At 47.9% G+C, this 18,962-nt stretch overlaps 1 non-coding gene across 1 annotated transcript; it reads left to right on the forward strand.

The window, feature by feature from the left end:
* The first annotated feature begins 16,397 nt into the window (after positions 1-16,397).
* On the forward strand, positions 16,398-16,470 carry Trnav-aac10 (transfer RNA valine (anticodon AAC) 10). The gene has a single exon. It is a non-coding gene; the product is annotated as a tRNA-Val (tRNA).
* The last annotated feature ends 2,492 nt before the right edge of the window (positions 16,471-18,962 follow it).

Consider the following 18,962-nt stretch of genomic DNA (forward strand, 5'->3'; position numbering starts at 1 on the left):
AGCCCTTATTTTCAGGACTTTGGTTAAAAGACCAAGATCCTGAAAACACCTGACCTTGACTCCTGTCCAGGAGAAGGAAGGAATTCCGGGATTCCTGCTAGGCAGGACCTTATATTGGGCTCTCAGACCCAAAGGTAGGATTTGTGCTAGCAACCAAGGACAGTTTGTGTGCTGTCAGTCACCTTCCTATCCACATGAGTGTGCTCCACTGGGTTAATTGTAGCATCTACCCACTGTGTCAAGAATAGTGTCGCAAGCTAGCAAGCACAAGGCCCTGGGTTTGGTCCTCAGCTCCAGAAAAAAAAAAAAAAGAATAGTGTCACAAGGTAGGGGTAATCCCAGCACTGGAGAGGCAGAGACAGTTGGAGTTTATGTAGTTGGTCTACATATGAGTTCCAGGAAAGCCAGAGCTACACAATAAGACCCCGTCTCAAAACAAATAGAAAAACAAGCAAAAAAGAGTTTGCTTGCCAAACCTCACTTCTCAGGTACTAAAGCGGTCTGGCATAGTGGTGGTCTTTCCCAGCCTTGCCTGGGCTGCTCCATTTCTTTCCACAAACTCTCTCTCTCTCTCTCTCTCTCTCTCTCTCTCTCTCTCTCTCTCTCTCTCTCTCCCTCTTATATATTACTGTTGAGAGAGAGGGATATGTACAGCCCCACACAGGCGGTGCTCTGATGTGTCCAGGTCCATTGTTTGGGGAAGGGTATATGTTACATAGTACATGTTCCCCTCTCCCACTGGTAACTAGAATCAATTTCTGTTTCTCCAGACCAAAGAACTTTACTTGACCTCTTCCTTCTCCAACTATGGTTTAATCATGCACAAAACCAGTTAGCAGTTCTCCCAGTACCCTGGCTCATTCACACCCTTCATGAAAGACAGTGAACTGTGCTAAGCCTCTGCTCCTACTCATCCTCGTTTCTTGTTGAGATTGAATCAACTCAGACTACTCACTGAATTCATGTTTGAATCTAGTCGGCTTTTACCCCAGGCTCTTCCACCCAAGTTTTATCCGCAGTAACAAATCGCTTCCTGCTTGTTTTTGTTGTTGTTGTTGTTGTTGTTGTTGTTGTTGTTTTTGGGTGGGTTTTGTTTTGTTTTTTGTTTTTTTTAACGTAGAGAGAAAAAAAAAAAAAACTTGCCACTAAGCTGGGAACTGTCCCCAGTAGTCTGATGGCTCCTAGCTTGCACCACGGTCTATGCCAACATCAGCTGATCATTTGGAACAAAATGTCCCAATCAAGACTGGGATGCGTTCTCTGGATGTGTGGTCTCCGATGCCATGGTCCAAATCCTAGTTCCGCCTCTAAAGAGTTGACGTTGCCTCCCTCAGGGCCTACACTTTCCAACCAGCTCAGTAGAGCTAACAATCATAACATTGCTATCTTAAGACTTCTGCCAGGATCCCATGAGAGGGGTCAGATCAGAATGCTTCCACACTCTGTTTCCTCAATTTCCTGTCTAAGCCTCTTTTTTCCTCAGTTTAAAAAAAAAAAAATGAAGCACATTTCTGCTTCACCTGCACGACAGGAGACTCCCATTACTCCTAAGATCTGGAAGTGCTGTGTATACAAGGAAACGTGTGTGACCTTTGGGGCTGCCCCAACTATGCAGTGCTGCTTTGGGAATCCCCAGAATCCTAATCCCCAAAAAAGCAAAAGAAGCCATCAGGACCCGGAGACCAAACCCTGCCCAACTGTTCTCATACAGGCCCAGCAGGAAGAAGCCAGGCAGTCAGCTGCACCTTGTCCTTGGTGGGAAAAGGGATCTATGGAGTAGGCTGGAGAAACTATTCCTTTTCTGCCCTCCCATTTGGAAACTATCCCCCTGACTAGACACAACCCATATGCAGCTGTTGAAAACACAGTTCCTAGCAAAGAGGCCTTGCCACACCACCACTGCGGTGTGGCTGAGCTTAGATTACTGTTACTCTCTGAGCTTTGAGCTGCCTTTTGCCTCTGGGGAATGATGGATGGGTAAACTGCTAACTCAGAGGAGCAGGGAATCGCTCTATGCGTGGGAAGCAGCTCAGGGCCAGGCTGACCCAGCTCAGCATCTACAAGGCCACCTAGACGCCTGGGCACCTGTAGTCAGCTCTCCTGCTGCCTCTGCCCTTGCTTCTACTTTGCAGGACTGAGGCCGCACATCTATCTCAGAAGTGACACAGGCATAGCTACTGAGAAGTCAAGATGTAACAATCCAGAAAGAAGACAAGACTGGGGCCCCGTAGAGTAGGAGAATGAAAATTTAGCCACACACAAAAATATCCCCCAATCTTTTGTGGTTGTTTTTTTCCGTGTGTGTGTGTGTGTGTGTGTGTGTGTGTGTGTGTGTGTGTGTGTGTGAGTGTGTGTGCGAGTATGTGTGGTGGAGGAGGTGAAGCAGTAGATTCAGGAATCAGGAGATTTGACTGGCTAAACAGAATGTCCAAGACTAGCCTCCGCTACATAAGCCCCGTCTTAAAACAAAGAAAGGTAAGTTGAAAAATATACAGCAATAGTCATTAATAATTTGTATAAATGTGCTTAGCTGAGAGGCTCTGAGCAAAAAGATGACAAATCGCACCCCCGTTCTTTCCATCTGGGCTGCTAAGCACAGCCGCCTACACACCAGGCAAAGGCAGAAGGGCACCTGTCAACCCCCATCCTGGTTTTACTTTCACATCTCTGTAGCTATCCATTGCACAGATGGGGAAACTGAGCTCCAGCACGGAACAGGACTGCTCTCTGGCTCGTCTGCTAGTCCTGTTCTTCAGGCTTCTCACACCACAGTTCTTAAGCATCTTTGGCCCCTGAGTTGTCTGCCTATGGCTATTTCTGAACATGAATGTATGCACCCAACCCCCTCCCACATACAGACCTCTTCTCACGTTTGCTCTGGCCAGCACTAACAGGGTTGGAGATCAGGAGTCACCCTGTCCTGGGGACCTTCTCTGGTGGCTCATCCTGCAAATACCCATCCCTTAGATGAAGACACCTAGTTAGGTTGTAATCTGGGGGACTGTTCTTATTTCCTTGTGGTTCTGACTTGTGTGAAGTCTTGGCTTGCAGAGAGCAGTGCCTGGGTACATTTGTTGGGTCACAAACAGCAATGCCTGTGAATATTTGTTGGGCGAAGAGAGGAAGAGACAAGATACCCCAGTGGATCTGGTCCTTAAGTTGTGGTTGAGTGTGGCTGAATGTAGGCGGGGCTGGGTCTACACCCGGTGTCTAGGGAGACATCGTAAACTAAAGCTCCAGCCTCGGCCCAAGGTTGTAGGTATACGATGTCAGAGCAGAGATAGCTTTGAGAGGGAGTAGCGGTTGGCCTTCCTGTGACTCTCCTACCAGCCAGGGGCAGGACCCCAACACGGTAGTAAGAGAACTGAAGTTCATAGCACATCTGAGCACTCTGAATTGAGAGATAGCCTTGGCTTCTGTTTCTCAGAAATGGGAACAAGGTCTGCACATGCATGGCTAGGGGTGGTAGAGCTGAGAAGCTCAAACCATGTACTCGAAGCGGATGGCTCTACAGAGCCCACTCTACAAGACCCATGGTGGTTAAGAATCACTGTCTGAGGGGTTGGGGATTTAGCTCAGTGGTAGAGCGCTTGCCTAGCAAGCGCAACGCCCTGGGTTCAGTCCTCAGCTCCGGGAAAAAAAAAAAAAAAGAATCACTGTCTGGGGCTAGGAAGAGTTGTATGTGCCCATAGCAGGATGGAGCCTAGCCTACTATTATGTGACAAAACTTTTCCTAGGAAGATGTCACGTAAGAGTCTACTCACCTCAGACAGGGAGCTCAAAACAGGCCAACGTACAGATAACACCAAAGTCTGAGTTTTATTTCTGATGAGTGACAAAACTTATCCTGGCGAAATGCAGCACATATGGCTCCTCACCCCAGATAAGGAACCCACACAGACCAAAGTCCAGATACCACCAAAGTCCAGTTTTGTGAACTGAGTTTTAAAGGGGTTACTTACAGGAATATGGGTGAGGGGTTTACTTTCAGGAGCAGAAATGACTCAAAGGCAGCTGTACCATCAAAGCCCACCCTAGCACAATGACAGCTCACAAAGTTTGGAATTTAGAGCACATTGCACAGCCTATAGGCCGCTCAACAGGTTGGAGAGGGTCCTTTCCAGAAACCTCAGTTGGTCTAAGCTTCTTCCAGAGAGTTGGTCTGGTTTCCAGTCCTTCCAGGTCTGGTCTCAGGGTCTTTTTTTTTTTTTTTTTATCTTCCAGCTTTGTTAGAATCATTGCAGCAATGAGTTCTGAGTCTCCTTTGCAGCTTCTCTTGTCTTGTCTTTGAGGGAGTCCCACCTTCAAATGCTTCCTCTGGCAGGGAGGGACCTAGTGCATCTTGTCAGTTTCAGGAACTTCCTGAGATTTGAGGGGTTTACCTCCCAGTTTAAAGAGTGCCCCTGCAGAACTGAATGTTTCAATGTTGGAGGAAACTGTTACGTAACACCTATGTAGTAGCAAGGTCCTGCCTTAAAAACAGCCATGGGGGCTAAAGCCATGAATCTACACTTAAGAGCTCCTGTTCTTACAGAAGACTTGAGAATTTGATTCTCTGCCCTCAAATCTGGCTGCCACAACTGCCTATAACTCTAACTTCAGGGGTCTGACTCCTTCTTCTAAGCTCTTACAAACGGAGTTACAAACAGTTGTGAGCTGCCATGTGGGTGTTGGGGAACCCAAGTCCTCTGGAAGAGCTGCTGGCAAGTGCTCTTAACCACTGAGCCATCTCTCCCCTATATTTCTTAATTTTAAAAAAAGATTAGGTGTGTTTATTTTAATTTGTATGCATGGGTGTCTTGCCTGCATGCATGTATGTGTATTATACGCGTGCTCCATGCCTAAAAGGTCAGAAGAGGTCATCAGATTCCTTAAATTGGAGTTAAGGATCTTTGTGAACCATCACGAAAACCCAAGTCCTTTGCAAGAGCAACAAGCACCTTGACTGCTGAGCCATCTCTCCTGCCCGAAATACATCTTTTAAAAAATTCTCAGAGACACAACCATATCATGTCCAATACAGAGGTCAACACTAGCGGGAAACCACTGAACTAGAACAGGACCCCCTTGGGGGGAATTAGAGGAAGGATCGAAAGACCTGAAGGAGCTTGCAACCCCATAAGAACAACAATGCCAAGCAACCAGAGCTTCCAGGGACTAAACCACTACTGAAAGACTAGACATGGACTGGCCCAGGGCTCCAAATGCATATGTAGCAGGGAATAGCCTTGTTGGGGCACCAGTGGAAGGGGAAGTCCTTGGTCCTGCCAAGATTGGACCCCCATTGCAGGGGAATATGGGGGGCAGTAAGGGAGATGGATAGGGGGAATACCCATGAGGGGGAGGGGATGAGGGGCTTATGGACAGGAAACCTGGAAAAGGAATAACATTGGAAATGTAAGTAAAGTTGAAATATAAGTAAAGAAATATTTCTAATAAAAAAAAGTAAAAAAAAATTTCACCATCTGTTTTATTGCAAGAAAGTTCCACACACCCGACCCCAATTGTCTGCTTTACACTTTGAATCTCCCCTGATGTTCTTTCCTCTTCCCTCTGTCCTTCCCTCAGATTCTATTCCCTTCAGCTCAACCTCAGGACATGGCTTGCTAAAATGGTGGCTCAGACTAGCCTTAGTTTTACAGCATCCCTTACCCCTGGCAGCATGTCAGAGCCTTATTCTTCTGTCTAAGTACTAACCAGGCCTGACCCCACCTAGTCTCTGAGATCAGGTATACCCTGGGTAGCTTAGGGCGGTGTCCCCAGAGCCAGCTCAGGGAGACTCAGTCAGGGTATGGTGAAGCAATGGTTAGAAGCTCAGGCAGACATCCAGCTGCCTTGATGGAAAGTGGTTCCCCTGGGCTTTGTGGAATGGGTAGCATCCAGCCTCTCACTCTGCCAGTCCTGGCTACCAGCCTGGGGGATGCAGATCTGACTTCTATTTCTGAGAAACAGAGCCAGGGCTTCCCCTCAGCTCACCCCACACACCATGTTCTTGAAAACCTGAGTCACAGCCACCTTTTCTGAGTCAGCCTGGCTAGGGTTCCAGTCTCCATACCGCCCCACCAGCTGCCACACCCTATACCCAGAGGAAGTCTGCAAACCTCTTTAGACCTCTGTGCATCGATGACATGTAGGTGTTAAGGTGCCAGCCTTAAGGAATGACTCAACAGTGGTGAGGGGGAGGGGTCCCTCTCTCTCACAGAACCACAGCCAGGACCAACAGCATCCTCTACCTAGAGACCAGAGACCACTATAGCAGCCTTGCTCCTCAGCACTGCCAGGCCTGCGTGGAGTGGGTTCATGTCTGCTCCTGGGTACAGTTTGAGGAGAAGACTTTTATTGTAGATATGAGGGAGAGAACACAAGGCATCTGGAAGAGTCCAGAGCAGAGAGAGGAAGTAGACTAGACATGGCCAGGAGACTGAACTGGGCTATGAGAAGAGAGAGATGGGGTTTGTCGAGAGAGGAGAGAGCAAAGAGAGAGGGGACCAAGAGAGCACACAGCCGAAATGGCAGGGTTATATAGGAATGAGAAGCTGTGGGAGGGGAGGCCTGTGAGCAGGAGAAGGGTAGAATAGAGAGGGACTGAGAATGCTGGGTGGAGCCACAGCTATTCCAGAGTGAACCTGGAAGCCAGCAGACACTTTGGTATGCTAATAGGCATCACAGTTGGCCATTTGTCCCAAGTTTTTTTTTTTGGACCTAACAATGCCGTCCTGCTTCAGAGCCATAAAAGAGAAAATTGCATCATGGGAAAGTGAAGTCACTCATTTCTGGTCCTGAGATGGCCAGATAGAAGAAAGAAACCTAAAGACTGTGTTTCCTTTCACACCTTCCAATTCCTCAGAACTTGTCCTGAGGATGCTGAGAGCTTCCTCCTCAGCTTTCCCTGATCTTTGAATCCGCCCAGAGAGGTGGGGGTTGTGAGGAGCCCACTTTACACCAGGGTACCCACCTGTGCGGGCCACCGTGGCCCCTCCTCACTAAAATCTGACTGCCATGTGGTCCTGTCAGGGTTAAGGTGTCTAAGATGGGCTCTGGTCACTAATGGGCATGGCGCCTATCAGGGGATGAAGTTAATCTTCTGGGAGCCACAGAGCCCTCTCTCAGCAGCTCAGCAGTAGAGGAGAGAGAGAGAGAGGCAGTACTTTGAGTGGAGCAGCACCCACTGTGTTAACCCCTGCTTCTCTTCCTCCTCCTCCTCTCAGCACTGGTTGAAGGAGCACCAGGCACCTTGAGAGAAGCTGACTGACACCAACACTGTGACCTTGGACTTTCCAGCCCCAGAGCCATGATGCCAATACATTTCTGTTCTCTGCAGCTCTCCTGTCCCCAGTGCCCTGCTATAACAACAGGGGGCAGGGTTTAGAGGACCAGGCTTGTCAGAATTAGGATTCCGTCTCATCTTCAACCCTGATTCGGAAGGACAGCTTACTCTGAACCCCTCAGGGAAGCCATATTCTTGGTTCTGTCCTTGGGGTCATCTTTGTCTACCCGCCGTGCTCTGGAAGAGAGGTATCACTGGGAGCACCCCAGATTCCAAGGAGCAGGAGCAGGCTAGGCCACAACCTAAATGTTAGGGGAAAGAAAGGCTGGGCTCAGGAAGCCCCAACATGTCAGCTATCTGTCCCAGTATGCCAGTTAAAGAGACACATTGAGAACAGCAGGTAAAGAGGTCCAGTGACCCCCAAGTTCATCTTCAGGTTAGCAGAGAGGGAATTGGGAGGAAGACAGGAGGTGTGCATACCTCAGCTCTGGTCCTGCAAGGTGGTGCAGGAAATTGTTAGTCCGCTCGTTGCTGTATTTCCTTGATGGGACTAACCCAGTTCAGGAGATCTTCCCTAGTGTGCAGCTTCTCCATCCTAGGTCCCTGTCCTCATCTGAAGGGGTCTGTCTGTCCTGAGAGACCCTGCTGTTTCTGGAATCCTGAGTGAACATTAACTTAGGGCATGACTTATCTCCTTTCTTTCATCCTGAAAGCTGAAAGGACAAGGAAAGGGACAAGGAAAGGAAGACAGGGTAGAAAGTTATTCCTTGTAATGAGCATTCCTATGCATATTCAAGTATGGGTCTGAGCTAAAGTAAAGGAGACTGCAGCAAAGACAGAGACCCAGGCTTCGCTCCATGCTTTCTTACCCTGGGGGCCCAAGGAAGAAGCCAGCACCTTATAGCAAAAGCAGATTCTGGGCATTTGTTCTAGAGGGGCAATTAGGAGACTACACACACACACCTAAAGAAGCCTAGCCTCTACTTCCAGTGCCCTCACCTCCGAGCTGTGCATCACCTCCCATCTGTGCCCTGACTTCTCAGCTGTTCCCTTACCTCCCAGCTGTGCATCACCCCCCAGCTGTGCCCTCACCTCCCAGCTGTGCATCACCCCCCAGCTGTGCCCTCACCTCTCAGCTGTTCCCTTACCTCCCAGCTGTGCATCACCTCCCATCTGTACATCACCCCCCAGCTGTGCCCTCACCTCCCAGCTGTGCATCACCTCCCAGCTGTGCATCACCCCCCAGCTGTGCATCACCTCCCAGCTGTGCATCACCCCCAGCTGTGCTCTCACCTCCCAGCTGTGCCCTGACTTCTCAGCTGTGCCCTGACCTCCCAGCTGTGCATCACCTCCCATCTGTGCCCTCACCTCCCAGCTGTGCATCACCTCCCATCTGTGCATCACCCCCCAGCTGTGCCCTCACCTCCCAGCTGTGCATCACCTCCCAGCTGTGCATCACCTCCCAGCTGTGCATCACCCCCCAGCTGTGCTCTCACCTCCCAGCTGTGCATCACCTCCCATCTGTGCGGTCACTCCTCACTTCCCAGTTATGCCATCCCCTCCAGTTATGCTCTTATCTTCCTACTGTGCAGTCACCTTCCAGCTGGACCACCACTTCCCAGCTGTGCATCACCTCCCAGCTGTGCAGTCAACTCCCTGTTGTGAGACTCCTGCTTGCACTCTTGCACTTCTGCAATCCATCAATGTCTCTATTTATAGAGGTTTTCAGAGTGTTGGAATCTGTGGAGGGCAAACACGTTCCATTCCCCCAAGGCTGTCCAGTGTGGGCCAGACTCATTTTCTGGAGGCTCTAGCAAAGAGGGGGTGGGGGAGAATATTAAGCCTCCATGTCTTCCCAAAAGAAAGCATGTCCCCTAAACCCTTGCATCCATCCCAGGTCTCTCTCCCCAGGCAGTTCTGTCTACCAAAGGTGAGACCTTACTCAAGCCACCATCCTGCTAGGAAAGGCCTGCTAGGCCTTCAAAGTCGAACTGAAGTGCACCATCTTCCCAAAGGGGCCAGATCTCACAGTGTGAGAAATGTCTTCCTTGTTTTGTTGTATCAAAAGTACCCTGCCTGGAGTTGGGGATTTAGCTCAGTGGTAGAGCTAGCAAGCGCAAGGCCCTGGGTTCGGTCCCCAGCTCCGGGGGGAAAAAAAAAGTACCCTGCCTGCTAAGCGCCAATAAGATGTCATAAATCTCCCTCTCTTCCACCCTATAAAACTTTTATACAAATCTCTTAATCTCCCTCACCTGGTAAAATTTTTTCTCTAGTAAAGGCTCTGCATTCCTGAAACCTGGTGGTCTGGAGCACACACCCCTTCCCCCTTTCCTTTATTTCCTTTGCTCTGACTCTTTTTAAACTAGCCAGTCTTCAAAGTCTGTGAGGTAGGACCCTAGCCAATGGGGGAAAGACAGTCACCACCTTCCTTAGCAAAAGGCCGAGTGAACTTCTTGCTCCTTGTGCTTGTTACCACTGTTTGAATTCTGGCGCTCCCTTTTTACAACAAGAAATTAATTTCCTTGCCAAGCAACTTTGTTTATATGTTCCTTTGTGGACACCAAGATTTTTCTTGGTTTCTAACACCGGGTGCTCTGGCCTCACATCAACCACACTGGGTTGATCCCTTCTGCAAACAGCTCCTGCCTCCTCCACCAGCCAAAGGGGTCAGCAGGCTCAAGCAGCCTATGGTTGAGGCTCTCCTACTTCAGAGTAGGGTGGCCCAGGCTCAGGGGAGCAGCCCAGCCAGTAGAAGCCTGACTGAAAGACTAACAGTCGTCACTGGGTGCCATGGGGAGCCTGCCCTGAAACAGTGGTCTCTTCCAGGGTATGATCAGGATTATTTAAGAGGGTGAGGCAGAAAAGGAAAGGGTCCCATAAAGGAGTATGCAGGATCACCTCAAACAAACGGCCTGAGACTGGAACTCAGCTTTGTGGGGGCATTGGGGTACCCTGAGCTAAAGCTCACTCTTTGATGTGGGAATACTGGGGGAAACATGGTCAGTTTTGGGGGCAAGGAACTCCAGCCAGCTTCTTTTTTTTTTTTTTTTTTTTTTTTTGGTTCTTTTTTTTTTTTTTTTTCCGGAGCTGAGGACCGAACCCAGGGCCTTGCGCTTCCTAGGCAAGCGCTCTACCACTGAGCTAAATCCCCAACCCCTCCAGCCAGCTTCTTGATAAAGTTCCTAGGCTCTTGGCTGAGAGTCTTTGGGGTCAATGTATCTGGAGAAGTGCATTCTCATGGTGAATGAATGAAATAAGGAATGAATGGCTGTGGGATGTCATTGAACAATTCAGACATTCCCAAGCATTGGGCAGACCTAGTGCTTCAATCATGTGACCCTGGAGTACTCACCGTCCCTCTTCAAACCATGTTTCTTCAGTAAGGCAGAATGCCAGCCCTACCTTTGCAAGAGATAAAAGGTGGGGGTCTCCAGAAAGTGAGAAGGGTGACACTCAGTCTCTCGGCCCCAGCCTATCCACAGGAAGCAAGCAGAACATGGGCCAGTGAGGACTATGTGGGTGAAGAAGCCACAGAAGGCAGGCTCAGTGCCCAGATTAGAACCACAGGAGCCCTACAGAAACCACATCAGGGCCACCACAGCCCCACCCGCCCACAGGGACTTCCGCTGTTGCCTCTCCCAGGCGAAAACCTCCACAGACCTGCTCACTGGTATGCTCCTGTGTCCTCAGCAGAGGCTGCTCTCCTACCCCATTCTAAAGCCTTGGGGGCTCCTGCTCCTATGGTTCTAAGCTCATACTCCTTCATTGCAAGGACAAATCCCGATGTCACTTGTGATTCTAGGCTAGATCAACAACTGCACATCCTGTATCCCGCCCTCTTCAGGCATGGTACCCACTGCACCAGGATCTCTTTCCAGCCCTTTCCTCTCTGCTCAAGCAAAATCTCTGTGGTTGTCTTAGGTGCTCTTAGGGAAGGGAAGCTCCAACTGGTTACACTGAGACAATCCCCATGCCTGGCACTCTTTCCTCATAGGTTAATCCCACGCCTACCTCCTGTTTCCTCCACTGCAAAATCCACGGAGCTCCACCTGCCTCTGCCTCCAAGTACTGGAATCAAAGGTTCATGCCACTCTGTCTAGCTTATTTATTGAAATTATATATATATATATATATATATATATGGTATGTGTGTGTGTGTGTGTGTGTGTGTGTGTGTGTGTGTGTGTGTGTGTATGCGTGCCCGAGTGTCTGCTATACATCACATGAATACAGGCTCCTTGGGAGGCCAGAAGGGCCTTGGATCCCATAGCACTGGAGTTACAGGCTGTTGTAAGCCACCCAGTTTTGGTGCTGGAAGCCAAATCTGGGTCCTCTGGCAGAGCAGCAGTGCTCACAACTATAGAGTTGTTTCTCCAGCCCCTTGGGGGCCACCCTTTGTGCATGGATGGGTTCATCAACACAGAGGCTTACTTTCTTTCCTTTTTATCACTTCTCTTTAAGGTTTTATTTTTCTTTCTGCAATGTTGAGGAACAAATGCAGGGGTCTACACACATTAAGCAAGCACTCTGCCACTTAGCTATATCACGAGCCCTCCTGTTTCTGCTGAAATATGAACATGTCTTATACATTGGTCTGTGCTTGCCCCCTCCCCCACTTAGAAAACCTCACAATATGTCATGAGAGTACTTCTTATCAGTATTCAAAGACTGTTCTTTTCCCTGATTGTCTTAGTTAGGGTTTTACTGCTGTGAACAGACACCATGACCAAGGCAACTCTTATAAGGACAACATTTAATTGGGGCCAGCTTATAGGTTTAGAGATTCAGTCCATTATCGTCAAGGCAGGAAGCATGGTAGCATCCAGGCAGGCATGGCGCGGGAAGAGCTGAGAGTTCCACATCTTCATTTGAAGGCTGCTAGCAGAATACTGGCTTCCGGGCAGCTAGGATGAAGGTCTCAAGCCCACACCCACGGTGACACTCCTACTCCTACAAGGCCACACACTAGGAGTAATCACGCCACTCTGTGGGCTGAGCATATACAAACCATCACACTGACCATGGAGAACTTCATCATGAAGGGTCTCCTCACCACCTCTGTCACTGCAGTCTAGGTCGTTTCTAACACACAGGCCTCCGATGGAGAACTTCACTGTGTATAATTGGTAAACATGAACCAGGCTCTGCCAGATAAATTCAGGATTTCATTTGCACACCGCCCTTCTGCCCTACCCAGAGTTAGTTTGAATGCCATGGATTCTGCCTCCCAAGTACCTCTGTTGTTGATGCTGCTGTTGTTTATCCATGTTTACAACAGCTTTGCCTGCTTGTGGATGCCTGGGGCTGGGAGAGGCCAGAGGCACTGGTTCTCTTCAGATTGGAGTTACAGAAGTTCGTGAGACACCGTGTGCGGGCTGGACATTGAACCTGGGTCCTCTGGAAGGTCAGCCAGTGTCTATGACCATTCAGGCAGACCCCCCCATTTAAATATTTATTTTTCATTAGGCGTCTGCTTGTGTCTGTGTATAGGTATATACACATGTGAGGGAAGGCAGTGCCTACAGAGGCCCAAAGGTATAGTGACTGCCGCCTTTAAACCTGGAAGCAAGGGCTGGAGAGTTAAGAGCACTGACTGTTCTTCCAGAGGTCCTGAGTTCAAATCCCAGCAACCATGTGGTGGCCCACAACCATCTTTAGTGAGAGCTGATGCCCTCTTCTGGTGTGACTGAACATAGCTACAGTGTGCTTAAATATAGTTAATAAGCAAATCTTTTAAAAGCAAGAATTTGAGGCCAGGCTGGTTTACAAAGTGAGTGCCAGGCCGGGCATGTCAGAAGCAGCTTAGTCTTGTTTTTAATTTTGTTTTGTTTTTAATCAAAGGTAACCAGTCCACCAAGGGCCGGTATTCTACAATTGGCACCATTTTACTGAGAGCCCAGTATGGCGATGGATACCTACAATCTCAGCTCTTTAGAGGCTGAGGAAGGAGAATTGCTGTTTGAAGCCAGCCCTAGCTACATAGAGAGTTCTAGGCCAACCTAGGCTACTGGATGAAACCACGTCAAAACCAAACAAGGAGCCAGGGCCATGGCTCCCCTGGTAAAGCACTTACAGCCAAGCCTGACAACCTAAATCCAGACCCCGGGGAACCACATGATGGAAGGAGAGAACCAAATCCAGCCAATGTCCTCTGATCTACACACAGACACAGACACAGACATGCGCACGTGTACACACACACACACACACACACACACACACACACACACACACACAGAGAGAGAGAGAGAGAGAGAGAGAGAGAGAGAGAGAGAGAGAGAGAGAGGAGAATAGCTAGATTGAATCAATCAGCTAGGAGAGGAGTTTGAGCTGGAACAGCTGAGTCGAACCAGCCAGTAAGAGTTCAGAAAGAACTAGAAAGGGTGAGCTTATTCAGCAGTCTCAGAGGCTGAAAGCATCCTAGGCCTACATTAGATTGTACAGAGGCTAGGCCTAGGTTAAGAGGGAGTAACCTTCAGAGACAACAATTTCAACAGGACAATAAAAGTTAACCTTCATAGTTTCCGAAGCAAGCTGGGCTTCATCTTTACAGGGTCAAGCAATGGCCTCTGAGAGCCTCCATTCAGGGACTCCTCTGCCATGCGCCTGGCCTCAGTGGCTCTCCTTAACAGCAGAGGAAAATTTCACAACTCCTCTTCTGTATACTTCATAACTCTAAAGCTAGAACCACATGGGTGATGTTCCCCAGTTGGGCTGCCTGCTTGGGATGGAGCCCAGCCCTCCTCCACCATGCCCCCAGTTACATTTGCAAAAGCTTTCCTTCCTTGTTGATTATTTTAGGAGCAGAATATTCCTCAGGCCTTTTCCTTTCATAATTTGGAAGTTTAACTGGGTGGGATCTTTTTTTTTTTAAATTCATGTTTTTTTTTAAAGATTTATTTATTTTATGCATATGAGTACACTGTAGCTGTCTTCAGACACACCAGAAGAGGGCATCAGATCTCATTACAGATGGTTGTGAGCCACCATGTGGTTGCTGGGATTTGAACTCAGGACCTCTGGAAGAGCAGTCAGTGCTCTTAACCACTGAGCCATCTCTCCAGCCCGGGATCTTTTTTTAAAAAAAATATTTATTTATTTCATGTATGTGAGTAAACTATCACAATCTTCAGACACACCAGAAGAGGGCATCAGATCGCATTACAGATGGTTGTGAGCCACCATGTGGTTGCTGGGATTTGAACTCAGGTCCTCTGGAAGAGCAGTCAGTGCTCTTAACCGCTGAGCCATCTCTCCAGCCCACTGGGTGGGGTCCTGACCTGAGGGTGCCCCTCCTTTATATCCCATCAAGGATCAAGCCTCTCTTTAATCACCTTAATACTTCAGCACAAGCCTTGGCTCCAACCTTCAATGTCCTGGTGCTCTTTTTCTCTTCATCTAATATACATTTTGTATTTCTTTTCACCTTACTCACTCTTTTCCACTGTAGACCTGTATAAGAGTGATCCCTAATAACCTCACAGTGTAGTTGATATTAGGCTGTCTTAAGACCTCCCCCACTAAGGAAATTAGTGCATTGCTTTCCAATTGAGTCTCAGGTAAATTCTCAGGACAAGGGCAGAAGACAGCTACAGTATTTGCAAAAACAATAACAATCACAATAACAGCCTTTAGCCCAGTTTGCTAAAACTGTTCCCCTCTGAAGCCTTTCAAGCTGGGCCTCCACAGTTCATGTTGCTCTTGGCACTGCCTTCCAAGTTTCTAGTTGGATATTCCATTAAACTCTGCTTATAGCATTCAACCACATTCTTAGTCCAAGTACCAAGACCTTCCACATTCCTCAAGAAAACCCCACATGGTCAGATCTGTCATAGCAATAACCCACTTCCTAGTACCAACTTCTTACTTTTCTACTGTGACAAAATACCTTGACCAAGACGACATATAAAACAAAATGTTTAATCGGAAGTATAGTGTCAAAGGGTTAGAGTCCCTTTGGTGGGCAAAGGCTTGGTGGCAGGAAGAGCTGAGAGAGGTCACATCCTGATCCACAAGCACAAAGCACTGAGCACTAAATGGAAATAGCATGTGGATTGAAACCTCAAAAGCCCACCCCGAGTGACACATCTCCTCCAAGACTACACCTCTTTGTATAGGTTTTTCTGGCACAAGAGCATCTTGGCTATTGGGAGCCAAGGCATACCACACAATGAACCTTATACCAGAGATTTACAGGGGGAACAGTATGGCTGCCACAGAATGGGAAGAGAGAGAGCAGAGGGCTGGGCAGAGGGGAGCGCTTTTATAGGTTTTTTTGGAGCGTGTTCAGGGAGCTGGTGGAAGAGTACAGGGTGGCCCGGAGTACTGTTTGGCTGACAACGCTGAGTCACCCCACTGGGGATTTCCAAGTCTCAGGAGCTCCAGGTCAAGCCAGGGGCAGGGTGTTTTTCCCTTTGCACTGGTCTCTGACTTGGGGGTCAAATCAGGGACAGGGTGTTCATTCCCTGGCCCCTTTTCCCGGCAGTCCTAATCCTATCCAAACAGTTCTACCAACTGGGGACCAAGTATTCAAGTATAGGGACTGTCCTCACCACAACCTGCCTTAAAAAAAAAGGAGGAAGGAGAAAGAAAAGAAAAGAAAAAAGAGACTCAGTGTTACAATAAGCTTTGGTTCAAGACCTAAGAGCTCAAGAGGCCAGGGCCATGCATGCCTGTAATACTAACACTTAAGAGGACAAGGCAAGAGGATTGCTATGTGTTTGAAGCCAGTCTGGACTACCCAGTACAACTAGGCAGGGCTACACAGCAAGATCCAGAAAAGAAAGAAAGAAAGAAAGAAAGAAAGAAAGAAAGAAAGAAAGAAAGAAAGAAAGAAAGGAAGGAAGGAAGGGGAAAGGAGGGAGGAGGGAGGGAGAGAAAGAGAGAAAGAGAGAGAGAGAGAGAGAGAGAGAGAGAGAGAATAGGAAATAGGGCTGAAAAGATGGCTCAGTGGTTAAGAGAACTGACTGCCATTCCAGAGATCGTGAGTTCAATTCCCAGCAACCACATAGTGGCTCACAACCATCTGTTACCAGATCCAATGCACTCTTTTGGTGTGTCTGAAGACAGTTGCAGTGTACTCATATAAATAAAATAAACAAATCTTTAAAAAAAAAAAAAGAAAAAGGGGTTGGGGATTTAGCTCAGTGGTAGAGCACTTGCCTAACAAGCACAAGGCCCTGGGTTCAATCCCCAGCTCTGAAAAAAAGAAAAAAAAATAAAAGAACTCAAGTGATACAGTATGTATCAGCCAGCTATGTCTACTCTGTTGCTGTGTAACAAACACCCCCTTCTCAAAACTCAGCAGCTTAACCCAACAGTTATTTAATTCTCACTGTAGGGACATGAGAGTTACTAGTCTTGGCTGGTATGTCTGGGTCCTTCTGCTTCAGGGAGTACTTGAGTACAGGCTGTGTGCAGAGTTGTGAATGTCCCACATGTCCCATTCTGGGGCATTAATAAATGGATGGTGGTTAGGCAGAGGGACAACTTTCTTCAGGAAGAGCCTCAAGAAGGCACCTGCCAAGCCCGCATGTTTGTAGTCTTGCTACATCTTCTGTTACTATTCATTGACCAAAGTCAGCTCCTTGGCTGAGTTCGGCATAGAGGCCAGGAGCAATGTACTATACTCGCCCTGAGGCTGTTTTTGGCACTCCATATTATCCACACTAACCAGTGGACTCCCACTTGCTTTTCTTATTAGGGGACTCTAGGGTCTTGGGAAATTGATCCACTGTGGGCCAGTTAGGACCTGGCTCATCTCTCAGTCTTCCAAAGCTCAGGCCATCTTGTCAGTAACCTACTGGTGTCCTTAGGGCTTTTGCTGTGTGACAACTTTTCCTGGGGAGATTCAGCACACATGTCTATACATCACAGGTAGGGAACCAACCCATGACAGACCAAAGTATGGATACCACCAAAGTCCAACTTGGTGAACCAGTAAGTTTTATTGGGGTTACTTACAGGAGCAGAAATGACTCAAAGACAGCTGTCACACCAAAGCCCATTCCAGTACCAGTGGCAACTCACAGCCTACAGGCAGCCCAACAGATTGAAAAGTGTCCTTTCCAAGTGGCTTTGGTCTAAATGTCTTCCAAGCAGCTAGTCTAGTTTAAGACTTAGCAACTCAGCTTTGCTCCTCTAAGGGGAAATCTCAGCTTTTACTGCTTACTGTGGCAGAAAGGGCCCTAATGAATCTGACCAATTTCAGGAACTTCCTGCAGCATTTTGAGATGTTTTCCTTTCTGTTTAATGAGCTTCCCTGCAGCATGGAATGTTTCAATCTCAGAGGAAACTGTTATACAATGTTCTGGACTCTCACAGACCTGGGTTCTCTTCCCTGCTTCCGGTAGAAAGCAGTGAGGCTTCTCTCTAAGCCTTAGCTCCTTTTTCTTGTATACTAAGTCTCATAACACCAACTTCAGAAGAACAAGAAGAGTCCTGCTAATGTTGGCTCATGATGACCTCCAGTCTGTGAGTGATTGTGAGTGCCACCTCAACTGGATAGAGATATCTAAGAAATTAGCATAGTCGTTCAGGGGCCTGTGAAGACATTTACAAATGTGAAGATTCTGGGTTAAGCAATGCTTAATCTACAGATAGATTCAAATCTTGAATAGATCTTTCAGGAGAAGGTAGAACTAAGGAAGGAGTGCCAAGGTTGGAGGAGAGAGGTCTTTGGGGGCCATGTCTTAGGTCTTCTTTCTGCTCTGACTCCTCAGTCTGTCATGAGATGACACCACACTTTCTACTCAATGCCCTGCATCATCACAGGTCTAGAAACATGGAGTTAACCTACCATGGGCTCTAACTGTACCCAAAATACATCTTCCTCCTTAAAAAAAAATTGGCAGGGTCAGACTGGAGAGATGGCTCAGCGGCTAATAGCACAGGCTGTTCTTCCAGGGGACCAGGGTTTGATTCCCAGCAACTACATGGACAGTTACTTCTGTAACCAACCCCAGTCTCACAAGATGAAATGCTCTGTTCTGGCCCTCAGGCACTGGTGCACAGATATACATGCAGGCAAGCACTCATACACACGACATAGAACTAACCAAAAAAAAATTTTTTTTTGAGATAGGATCTCACTATGTAGCCCTGGTTGGTTTGGAACTCCATCTGAAGACCAGATATTCACAGATATTGAATTCACAGATATTCAACTGCTTCTATCTCCCAAGCATAGCGAACAATGCAAAAGAGACACTTGAAACCTAACTTTAACTCCCTGTCCTCTCCCTTTGAGAAACTAGGAAGCTTTGGGTCATGGGGAGAAAGGAAGAGAACAGACAGTGACAGTATGTGGGTCAGTCCAATACCACCTTGGACCACAAGTTCTCCAGGGCTTTCCTTTCTAACTGGATAAAAATGCCACAGAAGACTACTAATACTTTAAATTGGAATTAATTATTTTAACAAGTTGATTTCTAAGGGACTTAAACATAGGGTTAAGATCTCCTAAATGGCACTAAGGTAACCGTCTCCTCTCCTGTTTCTCCAAGTGCTCTCAGAGTAACAGCACCACCTAAGAGTTTTGAAAACACCTTCCCCTCCCCTCTGCTTCTTTTGTGGGTTTCTTTTCCCAGAAAGAGCTGTACTGAGGGGCCCAGGAGAATCAAACATCACAGGTACTCAAAGTTATGATTTGTGGTCTGACATATGGACTCTCTCCTTCCTTGTTTTGATACCATGG

Source organism: Rattus norvegicus, chromosome 10 (genome assembly GCF_036323735.1).
Source record: "Rattus norvegicus strain BN/NHsdMcwi chromosome 10, GRCr8, whole genome shotgun sequence".
Taxonomy (NCBI): domain Eukaryota; kingdom Metazoa; phylum Chordata; class Mammalia; order Rodentia; family Muridae; genus Rattus; species Rattus norvegicus.